At 35.0% G+C, this 13,289-nt stretch overlaps 1 protein-coding gene across 1 annotated transcript in view; it reads right to left on the bottom strand.

The window, feature by feature from the left end:
* Window positions 1-13,289, bottom strand: part of LOC145239829 (Golgi-associated PDZ and coiled-coil motif-containing protein-like) — a 460,043-nt gene that overhangs the window by 246,810 nt on the left and 199,944 nt on the right. The window lies entirely within an intron of this gene.

The following is a 13,289-nucleotide window of genomic DNA, read 5'->3' as shown; positions in this document are numbered from 1 at the left end:
TATATCCGTGCATCTCCATAGTAACCTGGGTTTCATCAATGCTCACTCTGTTGGCGTTCCTCAGATGTTGATCGAGAATTATGTGGATGCTAATTTGGTTTTAAAGAGTTTATTTAATAGAACGAAGAAAGAGAAATGAAATGCATGTAGAGGGAGGGGGGGAGAGAGAGAGAGAGAGATTTAGAAAGAATGAATTGGATGGAGGGATGCCATTTACATATACTGAGAGGTTGACTATTTGCTATATGCATCTATTGTCCCAACTCTCCCGCTGGAATCCCTCATCCTGTGTCTGTTCTCATTGATGTCAGCAGATTGCGAGAAGTATTCTAGAACGTCTGTCCAATGAAAGTGATGCAATTTCTTGACTTCTACTTTTAGGCTCCATCTTCCTTTTAGAGCACCGCCCACACCTCCTTCATTATCTAATAGAGATAATGTTCTGCTGGACCAGCTTCAAAAGGCTGTGCTTGCATCAACAAATTGAAAACAAAGGTTCTTTCTGCTTGGTGTCTCTGCAGGTCTTCACCAACACCTTAATCTAAAATCTCTACCGTCTATTTTATCGCCATGATGTCTTGGATAGTTTAGACCTGTAGCTCATCACTCAGAAGGAGAAAATAATTATCATGTAACCCTTCCTACTTCTCTGCTTATTGTGGCACAAGGAAATCAGAAGACATCTGAGTACATAGACAGTAACCATCAAAAAGGATTTGGCTGAGCTCTCAAATTCACAGATGTCTGATTAGTATGAAAAAAAAAACATGCATTGTTTATACTAAGAACATTTTGTGAGTTTGGCTTCAAACTCGCCATCAGGTGATTTGATAAAACACAAAGACTAGCAGCAGTAGTTATTCTTGTGGCTATCCATGACAAATATAACAAACAGCAGCTTCCAATCCTGCCTCAGTAACTTGTTGATAACAGTAACAATAGCAGTACAGCTAACCCTCTTCGTGATTCAAGGTGAACTATTAACATAAATAAATTAAAAAAAAAAAAAGAAACCACCACCACCTCCTCCTCCTCCTCCTCTTCTAATAATTCATCAAGTCATGAAGCAAGCAATGGCACATTTTTATTTGCCCCCCCCCTCTCGCCACCACAAGAGTTCATCACTTTGTTGTTGTCATTCTTTTGTAGTGCTTTTCGAATTTTTTCTCTTTGTCTGTGCGTGTAACAGTATACGACATAATCACAATAAAACACTATTTCTTGTTATATCACCAAAGTTAAGCAACACTGAAACTGATCAGTACTAGATGAATGACTATTTGGAGTACCAGCTGCTACCTTTAACATTGTCATTTCTGCTGACCAGGATGTACATACAATTGAGGACCGATTTTAGATTTAATATTGCCTTGAGCTGAATGTTGCAGTTGACATCAGTTATAGGCATGTTTATCTCATTCATACCGCAACTCCCACTACACGAATGTTTCACAGGCTTAGGTACTTTTTACTATATTATCTGGATTGTTCGAATTACTGTTGTAATCTTTAGTATGTCAGTATGGATTTTTAAATGGAAACCTTTTTTTAATCCGCAAGGGTAGCATACTCTCATTCTATCAGCCATAATCGGGTAGAAATCTCAAGTAATTCACAATTGTATTCTTTATATCGTTTGCATTGAGGATTAACCCTTCAATCTCCAAAAGAATGTCATTTACAAATCAGTTTTACCTAATACTAGTATTCATTATACCATCGACCTTTGCACTTGTGGAGGACAGGGTCGCCTGCTTATGTAATTGGCGCTCCCATCCTCCATGTTGTAAGGTAGGTGAAAGAAGCAAAGGTCGCATAATGAAGATACGAATTACACCTATATATAACAAATAAATGTAGATTTATTTACATTTAATTACAAATCAAGGCTGTAAGAGTTTGTAGCGAAGGATGAATGAATAACGTTACTTGTGTTTAGCCCTCAATATTCTTTGAGAGTTCGAACGCGGCCTGGTTATCGCCAGAACCAGGAGGTTGTTTCCGTCCTATCTGCATTGTCCTGAGATCCAATGAAAAGAGAATGAAATATATAAAATGGAAGTCAACATAGCTGTATCGCCTCCTGATGGCAAGGCATGGTGTTAACAGAGTTGAAGGGCGATAATCGTGTTTAAGGTCCTTCGTTTGTGTCTGTGTGTGTGGAGAACTAAGTTCCCATATACGTTTTACTACGTTTATAAATTTTGGAAGACTGCCATGATATTCGGTTCTGTATATAAACATGGCATCCTTGGTTATCCTGATCATGCAAATTTACAAACAAGGCAGCTGTAAAAACACTGATTTCTAATCGTTTGCCCAAATTGTGATACTTCAAATCAATGAGACAATACTTTCTTGCATATCTTATTCAATCTCTTTGACTCTTCAACTATAGCTATGCTGATTCTACCGGCAAACTCTTCTGTATCAAATGCTGGATGTGATTGTTTTGAAAATCAACAATATCTGACCAAGTTCCCATTTTGTCTAATTTCATTTCCTCTTGTGCTGTTTATGTAATCTCTCCATCTCAACATAACACGCACATACACATCTTCTTCCCTCAGATCAAATCCGACATACTTGAACACACTTGTTGCCACTTTTTCAATTTCAAACATAACACAGGTTATTTACATTACATCCTTTTCGAATTTATCACTGTTTGATCACAAGAAACCATCTTGTACAATCATTTCTTATCAAACCGATAAGCCATTTTATTTTGTTGAACGTGAATGCATGTTACTAAGAACAATAAACTAATTGGAAATAAACAAATAGACATATAACATAACTTTGTATAGATAGAGATAAACGATTCCCAATTTTACTGGGAAAGTTATAGTATATTATGAATGAAGTATCCTTCTATCTTTAAACTGAAAAACACACATTACAATTATCTTTTATAGACTGCACAAACTGCCTTCCTAAGTTTAATGTCTACAATGGCTATATTCTCAGATTCTATTACTACAAGGTGGAACGGTAAAATTGTTGCACTAGAAAAGACGACATGATTACATTTCCGTTTGATAAAAACCAGTGTTCTTTTTTTATTGCAGTTGGCCAGTTGTGTACAGACCCCAAGAGTGATAAAAGCCTTCTATCATGTCTGAAAGTGACATAATGTTCAACAAGCGAGATCAGAGATGTGTTGCTGTACAATTCATGCGGTCTACTGATCCAAGTTATGACAAGAGGAACATTGTCAGCACCTTTAAAATGCATCGCTGGACTGCCACAAATAACAGGAACGTATCCAGGGTGATGAAAACAAAGTTTCCGGCTACGGTTATAGTCTTTGGTGTGTTTTCAAGTGAGGACTACATCATGTCACTTCACATCTTTGAAGTCAGCTTGAAAGTCAACACCAAAATGTATGTAGGTGTGTTGAAGAGTGTGGTGATCTTCTGGTGTAATCAGGTGGCCGCTGACAGACCCTGGGTGTGGCATCAGGACTCGACACTGGCGTACAAGTCCAAAGAAATCCAGGCTTGGCTTCAGAATTTTGTACCCTTCTCTCACTGCCCCCCCCCACCTCCTTCAACCTGAACCCGCTGAATTACTTAATTTGGTCATACATCGAAAACATCACCAACATGACCTCCCACAACACCAAAGCCAGCCTGATCACTATCATCCACTGAGTATTTGCTGACCTCCTGCTAATGCTTGTGGAAAAGGCATGCTCCGAGTTCCAAACTTGAATCGAGATGGTGATTGAAGCTGAAGGCAGCTGCATTGAATGGATGTCAGCTGTACTACATAATCCAGTTACCTGAATTGATTATTTTCAATAAAAGTTTTAAAATAAAGCTGCAATGTTTTTTTCTTTAGGTCGAAAAATTTATCGTTTCACCCTGTAAAATGTATTGTCTCTGAATTTTTGAGATGAGGATCTATTATCTGCAGAATTTATATTATTCAGACTACTGTTCTCATTATAGATTTTGTTTTCACCAATTATACTTCCAACCTCATATGATCGGCAAATAACCTCTCCACTAAAGAAGAAAATGAAGGGAGGTAATTCCTTCAATGCTTTCAAAGAGAAACGGTTTTGAGATTGACCAGAAGTCTATATTTGTTATAAAGAATTTAAAAATATGTAGTTTTGTTCATACATGAACCAAGAGCTCTTATCAGGGTTCCTAAAAATCAGCTCTTTTATTTATTTGCTAGTAGGAAGACTTGGCAATGTTTGGTAATTGAATGAGACTCACTATGTACTTTTTCACTATATTTTTAACTAGGGCTATGACAACAGCATATTCTTTTCATCGTTTTGACTCTCGAGTATATATCTGACACAGTTAGACACTGTTAATCAACTGAGAACCACATCACTCTATATAAAAGCATATAAGATATCAATGGATACACACTAGAGAGTCAAAACAACGAAAAGAATATGCTGTTGTCCTAGCCCTATTCATAACACTATATCACTTTCTTAGATTTTACTGCACCTTTCCTCCTATTTCGATCCATATTATAGTTGAAAAAAAAAAAAAAAAAAAAAAACTGAAACGTTGCAAAAACTCCCTGATTTAGCGTCTTCTACATATAGTTTGAATTTTAATAAAATCGGATATATATATTTGAAGTTTTAAAGGTTTTTTGTCCCAAAGAGTCACTTAAAGATAAGGGCAGGTAGATATTTGGCATATAGATTTGGGATCACTTCTATTATTTTACCCAGAGAACTTGATACATACAATATAAATTTAATCTAAATATAATATATTTCCATTTGGAACAGAGTGCGGACGAGCGAATGTAAATGCATACAAAATGACGTCATGTAAGGAAAAAGACTATAAAAAGGAAAGATAGCACATTAGAGGGACGATTATGTGGGTGACGTCATGGCTATAATTGGAAGTCACACGTGGCGGGAGAATGAGGAAATAAATATTGTTGCTACAAAAAAAAAAGGAGTTGAGCTATTACTTATGTTCCTTGCAACATACTATATTCTAACGTACTGGGTCTACGTGTGTAACGTTACACACGTCTTATACAGAAAATTATATATTTTTTTAAAATTTCATAAAAATAGCATGTGTTTGAAGTTTTAAGGGGTTTAGGCCATCATATACGCTTCAGGAGTGCACTTAGAGATTCGAAAACACTTCCGTTATCTTCCACGGTACATTTTACATAAGAATACAGTTTTAGATTTTTTTTGTAGATTCTCTATAGGAAACATCACAAACACACATACATACAGACATTGAATTTTATATATAGATATTTTTTCAAGTTGCATAATTTGCGTATGGCGTGTTAAAAAACTGTTCTTTTGAAGTGGATTATTAAAGATTCAACATAATCTGCTTCAGATGTGTATTAATTTATACCTTTCACTTAGATAAAATTGTTTATTTGTTACGTTAATTTGTTCAATGTTCATCCTATATACATTACGCTGTAGACATGGTACATTATTACTGTATCATGAATACATATTGAGGATCTTAAATGGATTAATAAAGATAAAACAGGCTCTTCTTAGAAGTATATAAATTAAAGAGAATTTCGTATTTTGCATGTATAAATGTATATGTACAAACTTACGATCAGACAAAGAGACAAGAAATTTTCATCTGTATGTACGCATATAAGCAAAATAGATATTAAAACTAAACATAAAACATGTCTAAAATCTAAACGTGGGTATTTTAATCTACATAATATTCTGTTCATTCCTTCTTTAATTAGTTCGTATGTTACGCTTTGGAAAAGGCCAAATGCAAGTTTTGATGGTAAAAAAGTTAAAATTCATGAAATTTGGTTTTAAAAAGTCCAATCGCACCCTTGGACAAGAATATGAGACTGACCTCCCTTTGATGTAGCCTCGTTTTCGAATATCATTATAATAATATATGATCATTGTTGTAATAGTGTTAGAAAGGAACTTGTAGTAATTTCGATGTGCAGTGGTTCTTCACTGAAGAAAGCAGTAAAACGTGATGTAAAAAAGGGAACATTTAAAAGAAACTGGGTAAAAAGAACATTGTCTGCCAAGAAGTGATTAACTGAAAGAGTAAATTAAAAATTGTCTTTTACAATGTGATTTTATTATTTGTATTACAATATTACTTTCTGAGTATTTATATTATTATTTATTATTTGTATTACAATATTACTTTCTGAGTATTTATAATACTAATAGCTTTGGAACACCATCTTAGACAAATTCAGTTGTGATATTAAAATACTACATTGCATCCGTTGAGCAACACCATCACAATCACAACACCACTAGAGGAAGGAGTCCCTATTTTTCTTTCTAAACATTTAGTCCTACCACTGCTCCTTGTTTACACCGGGACCAATTCTACAGATACTGTGATTACACCTACAGTAACTGGCTCATCGATACATAGACATAACATAATCTTTCCAAAATCCGATTCATAATTTTTTAAATCAGATTCAGAATGAACGGAATGAGGAGAGGGAGAATGTATTATTTTTAAAGAATGTATTATTTAAAAATAATACATTCTCCCTCTTGTCATTCCATCCATTCTGATTGGCTGCACTCTGATAATTCTCATATTCCGGATTACAGTAACTCATTTTATAAACAAACGTACTAGCATTAAAAAATGGCGCCATTAAAAGACATACATTTTTGCGCCACGATTCAAGTTCATTTAATACATAAGTAAGATGATTACACGAACTTAACCCATTTTACTTGCTTTTTGTTACAAACTTTAAAATATGATATCCAATATAAGATTCTCATTTATCCTTTCCGAAACATAGAAAACTAAACAACGCCGACTTCTTCATCGACGACGACGCCTTCGCCAAAACGTCAACAAATCTAAGTTCTTTTACAACAAGACACACTGCTTGTACTTTAGTGATGTTTAAAAACTACGCATTACATATGTATTTATATATCGAGAAGTTTACTTTAGAAATATATGCGACTTTTATCTTAAGATTTTTCCTTTGGAAGCTAAACTCTTCAATATATAAATATATGTGAAATGCGTTGGTACTTCTCCACGGTACATTCACTTTGTCGACGGGCGCCAGTGTCCACTATTTTACTGGGCTGGCAGGTGCTCTCACTAACAACCGTAGTTTAATTGATTATCTTTGTATAGGTGGGAGGGGACTTTCATCATGCTACGCCGGTGCACGGGTCTGGCTAGTAAAAACATATTTGTTGATTAAACATATTTATCATTCCTGGAATTTCCACAAGTCCTGCTCGTATATAAATATTTTACTTGAAAATATATACAAAAATTACAGAATGAGGTATCTAATTGTTGACTATAAACAAATTACTTAATCTTAAGAAAACGATAGACACATATGAAGGCTACGAATTAATTATATAATAAAAGAAATTCTCTTTGCAATTGATATAATATGATTTTATGCAAAGTCGTTAGGCACATGAAAAAACGAGGACGTCATAAAAGGAAAGTTAGTATCAGCATTGTTTATCGATATAAACGACCGAAAACAGTTACAAAAAGAAAAACTCTTAAATGTAGAATTACGTTCGCAAGCTGTTTTACTCTTAAATTTATAAATAATCAGCGTTTCAGTCAGCGTCGGAGTTTTTATTAAAAAGAATTTGTGTAAACATCATTGCAATCAGTTTAAATGATAATAGGTCAACAGCAGACTTGCAGTGCCTTGTATTTAAAAAAAAAGAAGAAGAAAGAATTCATGTTTATAAAAAGAATTATAAAGTGAATTTTCCTTATTAATTTTAAATCTATTGAAAGTCTTAATGATTTCTGTATAAAATTTTAGACATTAGACGTACCTCTGGCATCTTTTAGGTGCCCTCCTCTCTTACTCTCATCATCAGCAGGGTCGTTTTAACGTCCGTTTTGCATGCTGGTATGCGATGAATGGCTTTTAGAAATTAATTTCCAAACTAATCTAATCCCTGGCCTGATATTTACAGAATGGAACGATAAAATTGTCGCCATAGAAAAGACGAAATGATTCCATTTCCGTTTGATGAAAACCGGGTTTCTTTATTTGTTACAGACCATCCACTAGATGGCCAGTTGTGTACAAATCCCAAGAGCAATAAAAGCCTTGTATCATGTCTGAAAGTGACACAATATTCAACGAATGAGATCGGAGATGCGCTGCTGTACAACTCATGCTCTCTACAGATCCACGTTATCACAACAAGACCATTGCCAGCACTCTCAAAATGCAACCCCGGGCGGTTCAACACTTGAAAACACAGCTCAATGAAGTTTCCAGCCACGGTTATGGTCTTTGGTGTGGCTTTAAGTGAGGGCCACATCATGCTACCTCATATCTTCGACTTGAAAGTCAACACCAAAGTATACCTGAATGTATTGAAGAGTGTGGTGGTCCCTTGATGCAATCAAGTGGCCACTGGCAGACCCAGTAGGACTCGGCACTGGCCCACAAGACCAAAGAGACTCAGGCTTGGCTTGAGAAGGAGTGCTACAACTTTACACCCTTCTCTCACTGGCCTCCACCTCCTCCCTCGATCTCGTTAGATTACTTCATTTGGTCATACGTCGAGAACATCACCAATATCATCTCCCACAACACTAAAGCTAGCCTGATCGATACCATCCGCAGAGTATTCGCCGAGCTCCCACTGGCGCTTGTGGAAAAGGCATGTTCTCAATTCTAGACCTGTACTGAGGCAGTAATTGAGGCTGAAGGTGGCTACATTGAATAGAGGTCAGCTCCACTGCATAATCAAATTCCTGAATGGATTTTTTCAATAAAAGTTTAAAAATAAAGCTGTAGTGTTGTTTTCTTTAGGGCGACAAATTTATCGTTCCACCCTGTATCTATCTTTCCCTCATGTCCATTCTTATTGCTACTTCCCATGTTTTCCTTGGCCTTTCCTTGTGAACTGAAGCTGTTACCTCAATTGTTTTATTTTACTAACCAAACAACTCCAATCCATTCTTTCAACGTGACCATACCATCGAAGTCTACTTTTCTGCACACATCTTCCTATAAATTCCAGATTTAATCACCTTCTAAGGTCACTCAGAACTAAGCTGGTCTTTAAGATTCAAATTACACACCCATTGTATCATTTTAATATCACTTCTCTCCATGCAACGCATGTCAGGACAAACCCTTAGTGACCATATTTCTATTTTCACACATCATTGCACTATGTACGTATCCCTAATAGACCCTTTCCTTGTTCGATAGTAGTAACACTCTGTTGGTTAGTAATTGCAACAATTCTCTGAACTTCATCTGTTCTAATTTCCATAGATTATGTAGTATACAGGAGACAACAATTTTTTTTTTAAATAGTCTAGATATCTTTAAAAGTGAGAATGTGTGTGTGTGTGTGTGTGTGTGTGTGTGTGTGTGTGTGTGTGTGTGATAGGACACTTCTCAACCTATATACTCAACGAATTTTTGATATACAGACTTAAAATTTGGTATATAGAGTAATCAGGCATGTGAAAAAGTTTGTAATCGGTTTTCATCCTGAAAAAATAGGGCTGCTAAGGGGGTCAAAATTGAAAAATTGGTATGGGGTGGGTGTCATCGGATTTTTATTCGTCAACTGTTTCACGAATGTGCTTACATAAATCGTTAACATAACAGATTACTTATGTTAAGAATAAGGAGGCTTGAAAACATTTTTAAATATCGTTTCAATCTGGTTTAATGGATATCGTACTTGATTTGCTTTACTTTCGATCTCAGCTCGAGTATTTTTCTTTTTACTTACTAGAAGCTAACTGTTTAAAAAGACATAATACTCGCATTTTTTTTCAGTTTTTTTTTCAGTTTTTTTTTTACTTCATTTGTTTTTTTAAGGAATTTATCGTTACATTTTTTTCGCATTTTTTTAAAACAAGTTTTTTTTACTTCATTTTTGTAAGGAATTTATCGTCACATTTTATAATTACAGTATTTCTGTTATAATAAATACGAATTCTGCATGAATTAAAATATAATATTTATGCCCATTTTACGACCGGGCAACTCCGGGCAGCTTGCTAGTAAAAGTATAATATCGTAAATTGAAATGACTAAGTTATATTTTGCAAACAATTAGGGGAAAAAAGAAAATACATCCTTCTTTAAAAAAAAAAAAAAAAAAAACTTTAATTAACCCCACTGAAACATAAAGGGGCCAGATTTATAGGGGTCATTCTAAGAGGTAAGTCGTGCTGCACGATGTTTGTGCACATTACATTTAGATTTCTGCATGTCAAGGAAATAGAGAGCTGGAGGCGAATTCCAAAGGCTAGCACTGTGAGGTTCGAACTCAAAAACTCTGTCTCTATGCTCTAAACACAGAATTATTTTAATGCATAAATCATACATATGTTATACTTTATCTACTTTTTATCCGAGTCAAAAGAAAGGCAGAGGATTTGGACAAATAGCTGAAGTTATCGTAGCAAAGTAAACATTGAACAATGTATGGAAGCACATAAAGCCAATAATAATGTCTATATTCTAATGTGGCGACTATATTTAACATTATTTTTTAAAGTAATTTATGAATGAAGATAATGAAATAATCAGTACTTGTTTCAAACTAAGCAATTAGTGAAATTAGCGATTTAACTCATATCTGCGAAGGTAAAGAAATTTGTCAGATTATTACTACAATGTACATCCATAGTTTCATTAAATAATAAAGCAAACTCGTTTTATGAAAAGCATAAACATGTATCTTTCTTTCTATCTGTCCCTGTCTTCATGTATATCTCTATGTCTCTCTTTAATAAACAAATCACCAGAAAATGAATTCAAAATGTAAATGTAAGAAAAAGATTTGTACACGATCAGTGAAATAATTATGTATGGTGTTTGCAATATAAAATTTTAACAAACAGTGATGTCATTGGCTAAAATTATCTATTGGTTATCCAATGAAATTTAACAGTCAGTGTCCATTATTGAAATAATTAACGGGTTGGATAGAATATGTAATCGATGAAATCGATTGAAATTTTGTTTTTATATATTGAACATAGATTTTTTTTTTAATAATTCACTGGCTAGACAGAGTCCAATGTGGATTTGTCAGGTGCAATGCTAAAGCGGTGTAACTTTTAGAATCTAACTTTTCTTTATATATTAGATATATACAGAAAATGAGAGTAATATCTGAAACAATAACTAAAACAAAAGATTTATATAAAATAGGTTTTATTCAATAAATTATTTATTCAGAAAGGCATAATCTCCCATTTTGCCCCCCCCCATCACCGCCATCAATTTTAAGGGGGCATAGCGGGTATACGTAAGATACAGCCTAAGATTATAATCCTGCTTTACTTCCGGTTCGAAGCATACCGGATATTTGGTCGAGTACTTGTAGAACATTTCCGAAATCAGAAAGCAGGAAATGTCAATATTGGACTAACACGTTTTAAAAAAGCAAGAACTGTTGTTCTACATATTGGATCGGAATGATACCTGCTAACATCTCGCTACTTATAATGAAAAGAAAATCGTAACATGTTCGTTTTCGGTTGTTTATATACTTATATAAACAGACTGATATTTACTGGGGGGTTCATTTTTATTTCATTTAATTTTGCACTTAGAATTTCGTTTCTGTCCACAAAGGCAGCTAACAGTTAAAATCTGCGAAAACACACTTGTTTAGACAAGTTTGTTGATGAACATTTTCGTACTGGCTCGCGTCTGTGTAGGTTTTTGTCTAATCCAATCATAATCAGTGACCTGTCTTGCTTTACTAATGAAAAGCATACAGCTGGGATTCAGAAGCCACCCTTACTGTTGGCGACAGCTTGCAAATGGCAACTTGGTTCTTAATGAGGAACGCGTGGCGGATGAGTACTGGCGTAAGAGAAGGGCGAAGAAAGAGAGAGAGAGAGAGAGAGAGAGAGAGAGAGAGAGAGAGAGAGAGAGAGAGAGAGAGAGTGAGTGAAGATAGAGGAAAAGAAGGGGGATAGAAAAGCATAAAGAGGGTGAAATGAAGCGTATAAGTTCAGAATGAAATTAGAGATAAATTATGGCGTGTATATTTAGCCGAATTAGTGAAAACATGACTTCAATTTTTTTACATTCATTTGATAAGCCAGTAGACATAAATTCTGCCTTTAACAAACTATGGACGCGTGGATTTTTCTTTTTCTGATTTTTTTTTTATTTTTTTAGCTCCTATAATCTTTTTCTCCCACCAACCTACCCGAACGAAAAAATTTAATTAATTTTTATCATAAATTTAATCCATACAGACATACAAATATATTCGTAGTAAAAGAAAACGAAAAAAAAAAGAAACAGAAAGTCAAAATATTTTTGTTTTTAAATAGTTCTCAACGTTTTATGATAAAAACATTACCATCTTTCAACCGATATGAAAATATGGTGATATTGAATTTTTTCTCACTTTTTCCACACCTATTCCGAATTGGTTTCTGTGGGCTGCCATCAGTCAACTGCCGTTCCTGCACCAAACGGTTATAATTAAACCAAAACGAAAAAGTTACAGGAAATCTTTTTCAGAGAAAATTTTATGACTAAAATTTAACATTTCCTGTAATAATTTTTTTTAATGAAAATTTAAATATCAAGTAAAAATTAAATTTATGCTTGATTAATAAAAATCCGAAAATAATTAGAAAAATAAAAGTTTTTTATAATTTGATTTTTTTTTTAGTGTGCAATCAATTATATAGGTTTATAACTCTAACGCCCTCTGTTGTCCGAGGGCCGGGCCGCATCCGTCGCTAACCTAGTTCACGGGAGCATACTTGTGATGTACTTTTGGCCGTGTTCATCGCTCCCGGCTCGCGGGACCATAGATGCAACCCAGCAGGGCTACATTCTTACTTGTCTAGTGGTGGACCCCTCAAGGGTGACCAGACTTTCACCGGTCACTGGAAAATATCTCTCTGCTGCTCAGGGCACGCGAAATGTGCATGTGTCCGTGTGGCAACATCGTCCACTTCGGCCGTCACTCTGGCTTCGTGCTGGATCCAGTCTATCTCTTTCATCATCTAGCGTCAGGGCATACCTGAAATACTGTATCCTCATTCAGGCCGGCAATCGAGAAACAAAGAAAAACTTTGGATCATTTTTATATACCGAAACAAAATAATTCTTTATAAATCCTTTTACGCTTGTTTAAAGTCGAGTTCTTTGATCCGAGCTTCGTGATGTAGGTTGTATAACTTAAGTTCATCTAATTAATTTCCCAGCTAAGAACAAGAGCTTTTCAACTTAGCTCTTATGAGGGTTTCGCCCCCCCCCCTCAGGCGGGGCAAGAGCGATGTGGA

The sequence above is a fragment of the Euprymna scolopes genome, chromosome 19, assembly GCF_053919585.1.
Source record: "Euprymna scolopes isolate OS-2025 chromosome 19, ASM5391958v1, whole genome shotgun sequence".
Classification (NCBI taxonomy): Eukaryota; Metazoa; Mollusca; class Cephalopoda; order Sepiida; family Sepiolidae; genus Euprymna; species Euprymna scolopes.
Note: the sequence above shows the minus strand (reverse complement) of the source record. Positions and strands in the feature narration are given on the sequence as shown.